Genomic DNA, 11,379 nt, shown 5'->3' on the forward strand with positions numbered 1-11,379 from the left:
AGCCATTTCACATGGGCTGAGGGAGGGGATCCTGGAATGGGAGGGAATTACTTCTTTTCAAGGCCCATTTGGTTTTCCGCCAACACAAGCAGTCAGGCCTGAAGCTGCCAACAGGAGACATGGGCTTCCTGAGGTGATGGATGATGTCTGGCTGCGAGAAGGCTCTCGAATCATCACTTCAGATCTTGATGAATGTAAAATGAGATGCAACAGTGAGTCCCCCAAACCAGCAGGAGGGTAAAAAACTGTGGTTCCATGAAGTGGTAACATTACTGATTGACACCCTACAAGAGGGGATCCAGTTCTGAAGTTACAATGACTGTATTAGTGTCCAGATTAGATAATCTAATTTTGTGGTGGTAAACCATCACCATGGACAAATGCAGGCAAAGACTCCATCACACTGAACGCCTTACACCCACTGAAAAATACATTCTTCTTCAAATGGTACACAGTGGCAGTTGGAGTCAAGGATATGACATAGTGCACATACTCACCAGCTAACTGTAGACCCTCGTGCAATCCCTGACCGAAGCCGTTGGTTACTTAGCGAGCTGAGAAGCTCTCTGTTTGCATTAGTCCCTGTGCAAATATTTTAGTACAAATTTCAGATGGCTGCCACACACTTCCTTTACCACAATGGCCAATTAGTATAATCGGAAACAGGTGGGATGGCGCATGGCACCCCAGACCCTCCGTGCGCTTTTGATTGGCATACAGGACGGAGAGAAGATTAGCCCTGGAAAAACTGAGGGCCCAGACGGCCGGCGAGAGCCAGCTACCAGGAGATCCCCACGAGTCGTGTCTGGTGACGCCGGAGGGGCGCTCCGCGATTCCACGACTTTGATTGTGCTGTCATGTTGGGAAAAGAAACATCAGGCCGAAATTCCCGGGTTTAAACAGAAGTGAAATCCATACGCGGTAGCAGAGAGCATGAGACTGATGAATGGCCTGGCTGTGAAAATAAACCCAGCCCCTCTGTTATTCTAGTGACGTATTTGTTGATGATAATAAGGATTTGAAAGAGAGAAAGAAAAAGAAAAAAAAAATGCCAGTGGAGAAACGCTATGTGAAAACAGATTTCCTCGTCTGGCCAGGCGGAGAAGCTGAAAACTACCCCCCCCCCCCCCCCCCCCCACCTCCATAGCCTGCCTGATCTCTTCTTACTGCCCAGCCTCATCTGGGACCAATGGCTCTCGCGCGGGAGACTGACAAGGCTGGGCTTTCTGTCTAAATATTTCCTGTCACACTTTAAAGACTTTTGCAGGATGGCGAAGAGTATAAAAGTCAGCGGCGTGCGTCCTTTTCCACTGCCGCTCTGGCAGACGTGCTCGGGACTTGGCGCGAGGCCTGGCGCAGCCTGACAGATGACCACAGGGGTGCTCGGGGGGCACTTCACTCCATGTGAAGAGAAGCACTGCTGCCGGGGCCCCACGGATCTTTCTACGGATTCTTTCTGTCCTCCTCCGGGAAGCGAAGCTGCTGCGAGGCAGACAGTGACTCAGTTGGTTTTGCCATTAAGACTATCAGTTGGGTTTGAGTCAGGGTTACTCATCAAAAGACTCAAATTGGTAATGTCTTTGTGCTGGTGTATACCGTGATACCAATGGCTAAAACAGTTGTCTGGGCAGATGTTGGAACGTGTATGAGATTTACAGCATGTTAAGAAAATGTTACATACAACGCAGCACAGTTCTATAGACTACACAAGAAAACAGGTGCCCTGTTTTCCATTGAGCTTTCCTCAGTGTCCCTAGACTTTAGGTCTATCGCAATGTATTTCTGGTGAAACAATGTGATTAAGAACATCATTCATAGTTGCAGCATCTAAAAATGTTTATGACATGAGGTTTGTTGTTTGTTTCACTAACAAAGCAGCCATTGATCAAAGTTCCCACCACACATGAAAGAATTAAAGTGTAGATGCCAAGACTTTTAAACTTCCAGGCTTACTGCATGTGCATTTATGAACCCTGAAGATGAAAGACTTCTCACATTTTTATAGCCAGTGTTTTCTGAAGTTACGGTATTTGAAGTATGTAAATTCCTCCAAAGCATGTATGTATGTATATACTTTTGGCAGCATGTTTCAAAAGTGGTACATCATCAAAATTTATTGATTAATGGATTTAACATTAACACTATTTTGCGTAAGAACCCAGACTATTTTGAAGCCAACTATGTTCAATAGCGTCACTACTTCAACAGACGGTATGGTAATGTCTTTCCCATCCTACTGATGGGACCAGACACAGACACACAGGCATCATTCACACAGAAAATGCCCATGAAATACAAATAGGAAACAATAAAAAATTAAGCAATGCACATTATTAGGACATGTACCATATAATTTTGGTGTCAGTTGCACTGAAATATGAAACAACAAATCTTTAAAGTTTTCCCTTCCTGACTTTCAACCAAGTCCCCTAAACTACCAGACAATTGTCCAAATGTTGTTCCAGTTTGGTCCCAGGCCCAGACTTAATTTGTGCGTCTTGGACCAGAAAATAAAAATACTACAGAACCAAGGACACTTTTGACATCTAAACTGAACACTGACATCTAAAATGAACACTGTGAGATATGTCCATGCACAACTGAGCCTCATATAAGATGAACAGAAAGTTGCAATGGGCACTCTCATTTCACAGTCTCATAACCAGGTTATATAAGACTGTATAGTGCCAGCTATCATTAGCTTAATTTGCCTCATCTTAATAAAACCTTTAATTTCCGATAATTATCGCTTCTTCTCATCCGCCACACCCAATGGTATGACATGGGAGAGGTCACTGGTTAACAGCAATACCAGCTGCAGCTGCGCCCCTGCTTTTGAAATATGTTTCATAGTTGAGTCAGTCCAGGAAAACCGTGACATGCTTGGCCATTATTCACCACGAGGGCAGGCTCAAACAGTGGCTGTAGTGAGGAGGCTGACGTCGGGGCCTGTTCATGCAGGCGTGACCTTAACTGCTGTAAGTGAAATCGGCATGGCATTGAAGATGAGTGAGGCTCCGGGTGACGGATACGCCGCTCTGGGGTAAGGGGGTCACTGAGAGACCAACCAGTGTCCATACTGGCTGTTTCTTTTACTGTTACCAAAGTAGTCAGGCCTCACGCCTGCCCAGAGGTGCACATGTTTCCTTCTCAAGAGAAGCGTTTTGGTTCCCTTTCCTGAAGGAGAAAAATACCAGGAACAGAGAGAGCTGCGTCTGAAATATGCGTTCTGAAGAATTTTTCTTTTGGCACGCACAGTACATCTGAGGACCACATGAGCTCTGATGTCTGTTGACAAGATCAAGTCCATAAGATTCAGGGCAAACCCTCCCATTTAAACACATTTTACAGTGTGTTGGCAAGAAGAGGAGCACGAGACATTGAATGCACAGTGACGTATGTGTTTGCACAGCAATTCAAAAGACCACGTTCAAAGATACTAACTGCAAGATGCTTAAAAGCTTGGAGATGTTAATTTTATTCGGTCTTTAATGTAACTAGATCTTTGCTCTTTACAATTTATGACCAATCAACACTTGAATGTACCATGTGTGCATGATCTGCATCTAAACCACATAAAAAACAACATGTTGACATTGTTAAATTCATTGTGACAACATTTTTCTTTTTATCAAACCACACATTCTTTTGTGATCATCTGTGCACCAAACAAAGTCCATAGTGAAACTTTTTTTCTCACAAAGAAGGCATCTACTCCAAGTTGAAATTGTTCTGGGATTACCCAGAGCAATTTCATCTCTTTGTCATCAGAGAGACTAGAACAAAAAAAAAAAATACTGAAATTAAATTGCCCAAGGCCATGTCTCAAAGAGATATGCACCACTTCACACAAGGCTGTATTCAGCTATTTTCTAAGTACAGGGGCCACACTAGGTCATCCCTTTAAAAAAAAATAAACCCTTTATCTTGCCAGCTGGACTCCCTGTCTACCCGTAAAGACTTCCGCGTTGTTATCCATCCTTAAATCTTATTGCGGAGCTCACACAGGAAAAGATGAGTAGAAGAAAGTGCAACCAGAGATGTATTGGAAGGAGAACGAAACCCTCCACAGATGAGCGGCAGTGAAGGCCATTATCTTGTCTAGACGGTCACTGATGGATGACACCACTCTAGTCACGAGAACCCATGGGGGAGGCTTTCCATATGGGCCCGTCTTAGTCCAAACATTCCCTCCTGCTCAGGCACACTCTACCAGCAGACGCCTCGGAGCCTTAGCCAACAGTGACTGGAGCTTGAGTCATGGAAAAGTGGGCATGGGTGGTGGTGATGGTGGTTGGTGGTGGGGGTAATTGGTTAATTGGAATACATTGAATGTTTGCTGAGTGAACAGAAACCAGGAAGCTGTGGGACCTGGGCATTCAACGTAGGGATTTGGTTCAGCTCGGCTTGCATGTCCACACAGCTGCATCAGCCTGGGGTTGTTGCCAGTGTTATTTTCATGCTCCAGCAAGATGAGGAGAGTTTAATTCACCCTCCCATCACTTGTTTAATCACAATTAGGGAACAACTGGTTTTGTGGAGCTACATTATTTCACAGTTAACTGTTCAAATTTGTTCCCATACAGGCATTAAGTGGCTGCTACTGCAGTAAACTAATTTGACAACTATGCCCCCCCACCACCTCTGTGTCCAAGAAATCAGTCAGTTAAGAACATACCAGTGACTTAACCACTATTCAACCACCGTGAAGCCACCAATGCAGCATAATACCAAGAACTGCAAAACAATGAGCCCGTTTTCACACCTACTTATGTGATAGTGGAAATGTCAGAGAGACATATGCTCTGAGGAGGCAAGTTGAGACAATGCCGTCATCCTCTTAAAGCACACCCCAAAATAGTTTTGATGTCAACTCTCTAATGTTCCCATGTCTGAGAAAAAGGAAGCCTTGATTCTTGGAGGCAGTTTGATTGCTTTTTAAGTGGTTTCATATACCTCCCCACTTCCTGGTTTTAAATGCTAAGAAGATAACTCAGAAAATGTAATGAGTAGGTGAATGAATGGGAGTTTTTGAGCATGGCTTTGAGGCTGCAACACTTGGAAACTGCTGACTAATGTATGCACACACACGCGTGCAATCACACACAGACACAGACAGACAGGCACATGCTCACACACACACACATTCACGCACACACACACACACATTCACGCACACGCACGCGCACACACACACACACACACACACACACACATTCACGCACACACACACGCACACACACACACATTCACGCACACACACACGCACACACACACACACACACATTCACGCACACACACACACACACACACACACACACTCGCACACTTACACACACACACACACACATTCACGCACACGCACGCACACACACACACACACACATTCACGCACACACACACGCACACACACATCTTCATATGTTCCATCCTAGCATGCACTATCCCCTGTGGATATGACAAAAGTGTTACAATTTGTGAGTGCTTTGGTTCCGAATGGAAAAAGACGTGGTGGTAAAGAATTGTTAATGGGATAGCATATGTTTGGCTTAAGATTTATGCCCTCTAATCCTAGTCACTGTTCTATCCACTTCTTTTTCTAGATGCTTCTAACAGAACTTCTCTAGGAAATGGCAGACAAATCAGCACCCTTGAATCAAATGTAATGGAAAGTTGATGTCATCAACACTTGGAAGTACATATTAGCACCGCTTCACATGTGGCACAGTATCAACATTTTCTAGACGCATTACAATTTAATGGCTGAAACGAGTCGCAAAATATGACTAGACATTGGGATCGTCTGGAAAAGTGTGTAGCCATATCAAAGAAATTATCAGATTCTTTGATGATGGACATCATCGACTGAGACATTAGATTAGTGTCAAATTCCTCTCAAAGCTACAGTGTGAAGCAATCCAGGCATTTAAAAGGTGATAATATACCAAATCAGTTTGCCAGCACTTTTGCGGTTCACTCTATCTGCCAAAGACACCCTGTAAACACATGATAAATATTGTAATGTTTTTCTCTCATTAGGAATACAATGCATTTTTGTTTTCAGATCGAATTCATGTACGGTAATGCTGACTGTGGCATTCCAAGTTATTAAAACCTGGATGGAGGATGCACAGAATTGAAGCCATCTTGTGAGGACCCCTTTATATGCGCTTCCAACATACCAACCGACCGAACGACAGCTTTGGCTTTTCCCCACTGGACCTTCTGGCCACCCCCAAATTCTTTCCGACCCAACAATGCAAATATAGCTTGCTTGCACGGCTCTCGTTTTCCACTTGTTAAAGTGCAGATCCTGTGTCGTCGGATCATTTCCCTAAAACAATACAGTGACTCGCCGAGTCAGCACTCGAGGGGTGAGCACTCTGCTTCTCTCATCACGTCATTTTATGGGCTGTCGGAGGAGACTGCTCAGCTCAGCGCAGGTTAAGTCTGTGTTCGCACGGAGCGGAGCCATGCCGTGGCGAGCGAGTGCGGTTCATGGGAACGTATGTATGCGTTCCCAGGGGAGACATGCGGAGTGCTGGGCCTGTAGCTTTTCATGCTGCAGTCTGAACTGTAACATGTTTTTCCTCAATCACTGTTTGTCTGACAATGTCTGACTACACTGCAGTCCAAAACGTTTTTGTTGTGAATCACCACAGTTTGGACAAGCAAGGGGAAACAAGCTGGACATACTACTGTATTTTCAGCTTGCTAGAACATTGTTAGCACAATCTGTTTTCTTTCAGAACCTCAATTACTAGCTCTGTTTTTAGTTGGTAATAGAGATAAGCTAAATCCTGTTTTCAGTTGTACCCTTGTACCCCAAGGAGTACATCCCACACTTGCAGTAAGTGTGACAGAAGCGTATTACCATGACACAGTGAATCACTGGATGGCCCAGGGATGTGCCCTTGCTTTTAATACTGCGCCCTGGGACCACATTGGCAGGAACGTGCTGTATATTCAGTAGCAGAACTTAGACAGAAAGACAGTCAGCCGCAATGCTAAATCAAAAATGTCCCAGAAAAGGGGTCATATCTATCTTTAGTGTCTCTGAAGTGCATGGGGCATTACACGTCCTGGTGTTCACGACACGCTGGCGGTGGCAGTGAGTTGGACTACAAACCTTGTCCTGCATCATACAGGCGCAGCCCTGTGCCTCAGCTGAATGCCTGCTGGGGTTCAGCTGGCTCTGCTTCTGAGGAGGGACGAGATTTTCGGGAAACCCTCCGTCTCATTGTTTTTAAGTAATAGCCAGCTGTCTTGGGGGAAAGCTGTAAAATGCTGGGTTAGCTGTAAACTGGCAAAAATGTTCTTGTTGGGCTACCAGCCCTGGATGACGTATGGGGTCACGGGCAAAATTATACCATCAGCTGTCTTTGATTAACACAGGAGCCGTGGCAAACTATTAGCAACCTATAGCTCCAGTTTTTTGAGAACGCTACAGTTTCATGAGTATTCTACTTTTGCCAATCTTACCAGCATCATCATGGTGGTGGATCCCGTGGGATGACATTTAATGTCCCGGAAAATGTGATCTAAAGATCCAAACTGATGGTAAATCCACTTTAATTCACTTATTTTTATCGCATGGGTGCATTTTTAACACAAAAGTGCAAGCAGTGAATTGAGTTTGTTTGCTTTGTCAAGCTAAATTGCAGCACCAACACTTGTGTCACTATTTAGTTTGGCCCATTATTCTACTGGCTGAGCTAGTCCAGGGAGCGTGTTTCCCTCTAAGAGGTGTGCCGAAATTGTAAACACACCCCTGCTTACAAAACAGCCTGGTGTACCTGAGAATGGGGCCATTCTGAAACTGCCAGGGAATCATGGACCACACACATTCAAGCACATGCTTTTTGCACGTACTGTACACAGCAAACACACAATGTCCTGCACACCTTTACACATGTGTTAACATATATACACACATGCCACACACACACACACACACACACACACACACACACACACACACACACACACACACTGCTAATACAGCTTTCTTCCACAAGTAGGGAGGAGCATACCTCCTTCCCTTCGACCACCTCAGTGATGTAATAGTGGCATGGAGCCATGTCTTACAGGAAGTGCTAGTGAAATCACCGCAAACTAATGACATCTCAGGATTAGGAGTGAGAATACAAATCGTTAATGGAATTTCTGCAGAGCGTCCACTTTAAGACCAATGGAATTTGAATAAAAATGGATTCTTTAATTTATCTCTACTCACATATCAGCTGCAGGTATAGCTAAGCAACAGGACATGGATCTCTATGAATGATCAGTCCATACGTTACAGTAATGTGATTTCACATACACACTCTTATATGAGAACCTGCCGTTCCTTGAGATGACAAATATGAATGTAATATGAAAGTAATGACACTCTCTCCACTCTCATGCACTGAGTAACATCTGCTGAGCACTGATCAATTTAAGACTGGAAATGCCAGACAGTTCTTTAGCTTATACTGCAACACATGCACACATATGGAAACGAATTATCTACATCTGGATTGTGTAAGAATAAAAAATTACAGGAAGAAGCAAAGCCTATTCATAACGATCTCCCCCACCATTTAGTCTGATTCCAAGATGGATTTCTCTGGAATAGCAGTTAAATACTGGCAACTTTATGCACAATTTAGTTCTTTAACCTCTATTGGTTTCACTCCCTTCCTAGCGCATAGTTTTAGGGTGTCTGTTCTGCTTCAGACAGTAAAACCCTCACTATCATACAATGAATGCAAATAGTTGGTGAGATTGCTCGAGCGCATTTTATTGTGCAGTGGCCACACAGATGTCGAGTTTATCATGCTGGAGCAGCAACAAAGCCAAGTTCATAAAGTATTGGTTAATGGAACCGAAACACTTTACAATGTTCAAGTCTCTTGTAAAAGCAGAGATCACACTTCCTTTCCTTAGCTAAATAAACATGCTGTCATCTTTGATATGAAATACTACTGTTGGTCTGAGGCTGGGGCACCATCATTCGTGAGCTCTAAATGGAGTTTATACAGTTTTACTCGATGGCATTTTCAACCTTTGAAATTCGAAATACATACATTTGGGGTGCAAGAACAGCAACACTGGAAAGTCATACAAGTGACTGAGAACTAGAGTCCAATGTGGTCTGAATAGTGTTCACCAAGCTGAAAGCTAAAACCTACAGTGCACAACTGAGACACAGACCCAAATGCATGCGCACACAGGCTTTTTTCACCGCAACTTCTTTGAGGAATTTTGCTTGATAACATTCATGGAGGACTTTCCAAAATCAAAATTCAAAATCAAAATCCCAAATCCATATATATATATATATATATATATATATATATATATTAAGTTTCAACACATTAATCAAAGAGTAAATCTTCATCAAACATGTGAAAAGAACCACTAGGTGGCACTAAACATCTGTAAAGCCAGGTTCTACTCCAATATGATGGCAAACCACCCAAAAGCCATTCAAACAGTATAGAGCCTGTTATTTCATTTCAAGACACCACTTCCATCCAAGCTCTCTGACCCCCGTGTTCACAGACTGTGCCTTGCAATTTACCTTCAATGGGCCCAGACAGAGAGTGCTTCTTTTTCCACTACCTCATCTCACCTAGCCATGACCTCCTGGAAACACAATACCTTTAAAAAAAGGTTGACAGGAACTCAAGTCTTCATTTAGGGCACTGGTGTAGATCATGTGCTATGTACCCATTATTTACTTCATTTAAAAAATAAATAAACATTGCCATTATTGGTGGTGTGGTTGAACCGGTGCTAACCACAACCGTAGGAAGCCACTTATTTTTAATGAATGTGTTCTAGTGCCCTCAGACTCTCAGTGACTCATAGAGGTTTGACCATTGCTAGAGTTCCTTGTTCTTGTGAAATGTCAGACTTGACCATAATTCCATTCGGAACTTACAAAGACCACAGCAATCTATCATCTGATCAAACAAAATGCAACCCTGAAAATAATTTTTCAGTAATTGTAAAACTGAAATACTCCCCATGCATTACAAGTCAAGAGGATTGTGGACCTGGCTTACTACAACCTTTGAGAAGATATATGTGTGCATCTGTAAAGTGTATGTATGTGTGTGAACGGTGTAATAATCTTGCTTCTCTCCCTGTGTCAAATCAAACTTTAAATCTACAGGTTTGACATAAGGCAGAGCTACTTAAGATGACAGTGTTACGCCAGTGGCAACGGACTGTCAGTGCAAGCTGAGAAGGTTCAGGGCTCAACATATGCACTTAAAGGGCTTAATGAGTGGTTGATGACCAGACAAATGCCTTGAAACAATTTGTTACCAAATTGGTCCAGGGCAATTATATTCTTTAGAAAATCAGTTTCGTAAATAACAGGATAGACCAAAGTGATGGTGTGCCATCATTGGCAATTAGTGTCGTACTGCATTATTGGACTAGCGTATCATTTAGCACTGTCCCCACACTTACAGGGAGAAATTAGAGACACTTTGGCTGTGGCTGCTCGACACCCCTCTGCCAGGATTTCATTTATCTAGCTCAAACATCCACCCCACCAAAAAGTGCTTGGGCTAAGTGCTAACTTGTATTCCTCTAATAGGCAAATAAGATCCAATTTAGGTTTGAGGCGGGCATTCAACTGAAAGACATACCGTCATAAATTCTGAATATAGACAGGATGGCATTTAAGGGCATATGCATAACTGGTCTTATAAAATCCAACAGCTAGCATTCCAGAGTCTGGGTCACTCTGTGTGGCGCTTGCAATAATAATCTCTCGGCTGGCTGCGAAAAGAGAGTCAAGGCCACAGAAATGGCGGCCCTAATAATGAGCAGCGCATTACAAGTTAAGGAAAAGTTCATGAAAAGAACGCATTCCAGAGGTAACCTCTAGGTGGTGGAATAAGATGACAGAAGTCCAGAAAAAGCCTCTAGCTATACGCAAAAATAAGTTGTGATGTTCATATATAAAACATTGTTATCCAAAGCAAGAAATGAGGTGAATAAATATACATGTATAATGGGCTCTATGGTGAGCACATGTGTAAAACAAGGGAAGGCAGAGGCCTGAAAAACCACAAGACTTTTTTTACAGTAAGGTAATCCTGAGTTTGTTTTGCAGTGCGTCTTCAAAACTGGCCCTCATGTCTTCCAGGTGCAAACCAGATATGAGCGTCTGGACTACTGGCACAAGCCCTACACAAACAAAACAGGAAGCTTTTGCCCAGCGACTGAACTCGCTTCAGTGATCAGCATAATGTGTCACTCAATATCTTAGTGATAAACTCTACCTGGCAAACGTACTGTACAGCTTTGAAAGTTTTTGATAGCTTTGTTTTGCTTTTGTTTGCTTTGAGACAGTGAGTAAAAGAGAAACCTAGA

This window comes from Alosa pseudoharengus, unplaced genomic scaffold (assembly GCF_046254945.1).
Source record: "Alosa pseudoharengus isolate Yale_2024_CS ecotype anadromous, Long Island Sound unplaced genomic scaffold, YU_APseudo_1.1 YU_APseudo_1.1_scf_22, whole genome shotgun sequence".
Lineage (NCBI taxonomy): Eukaryota > Metazoa > Chordata > Actinopteri > Clupeiformes > Clupeidae > Alosa > Alosa pseudoharengus.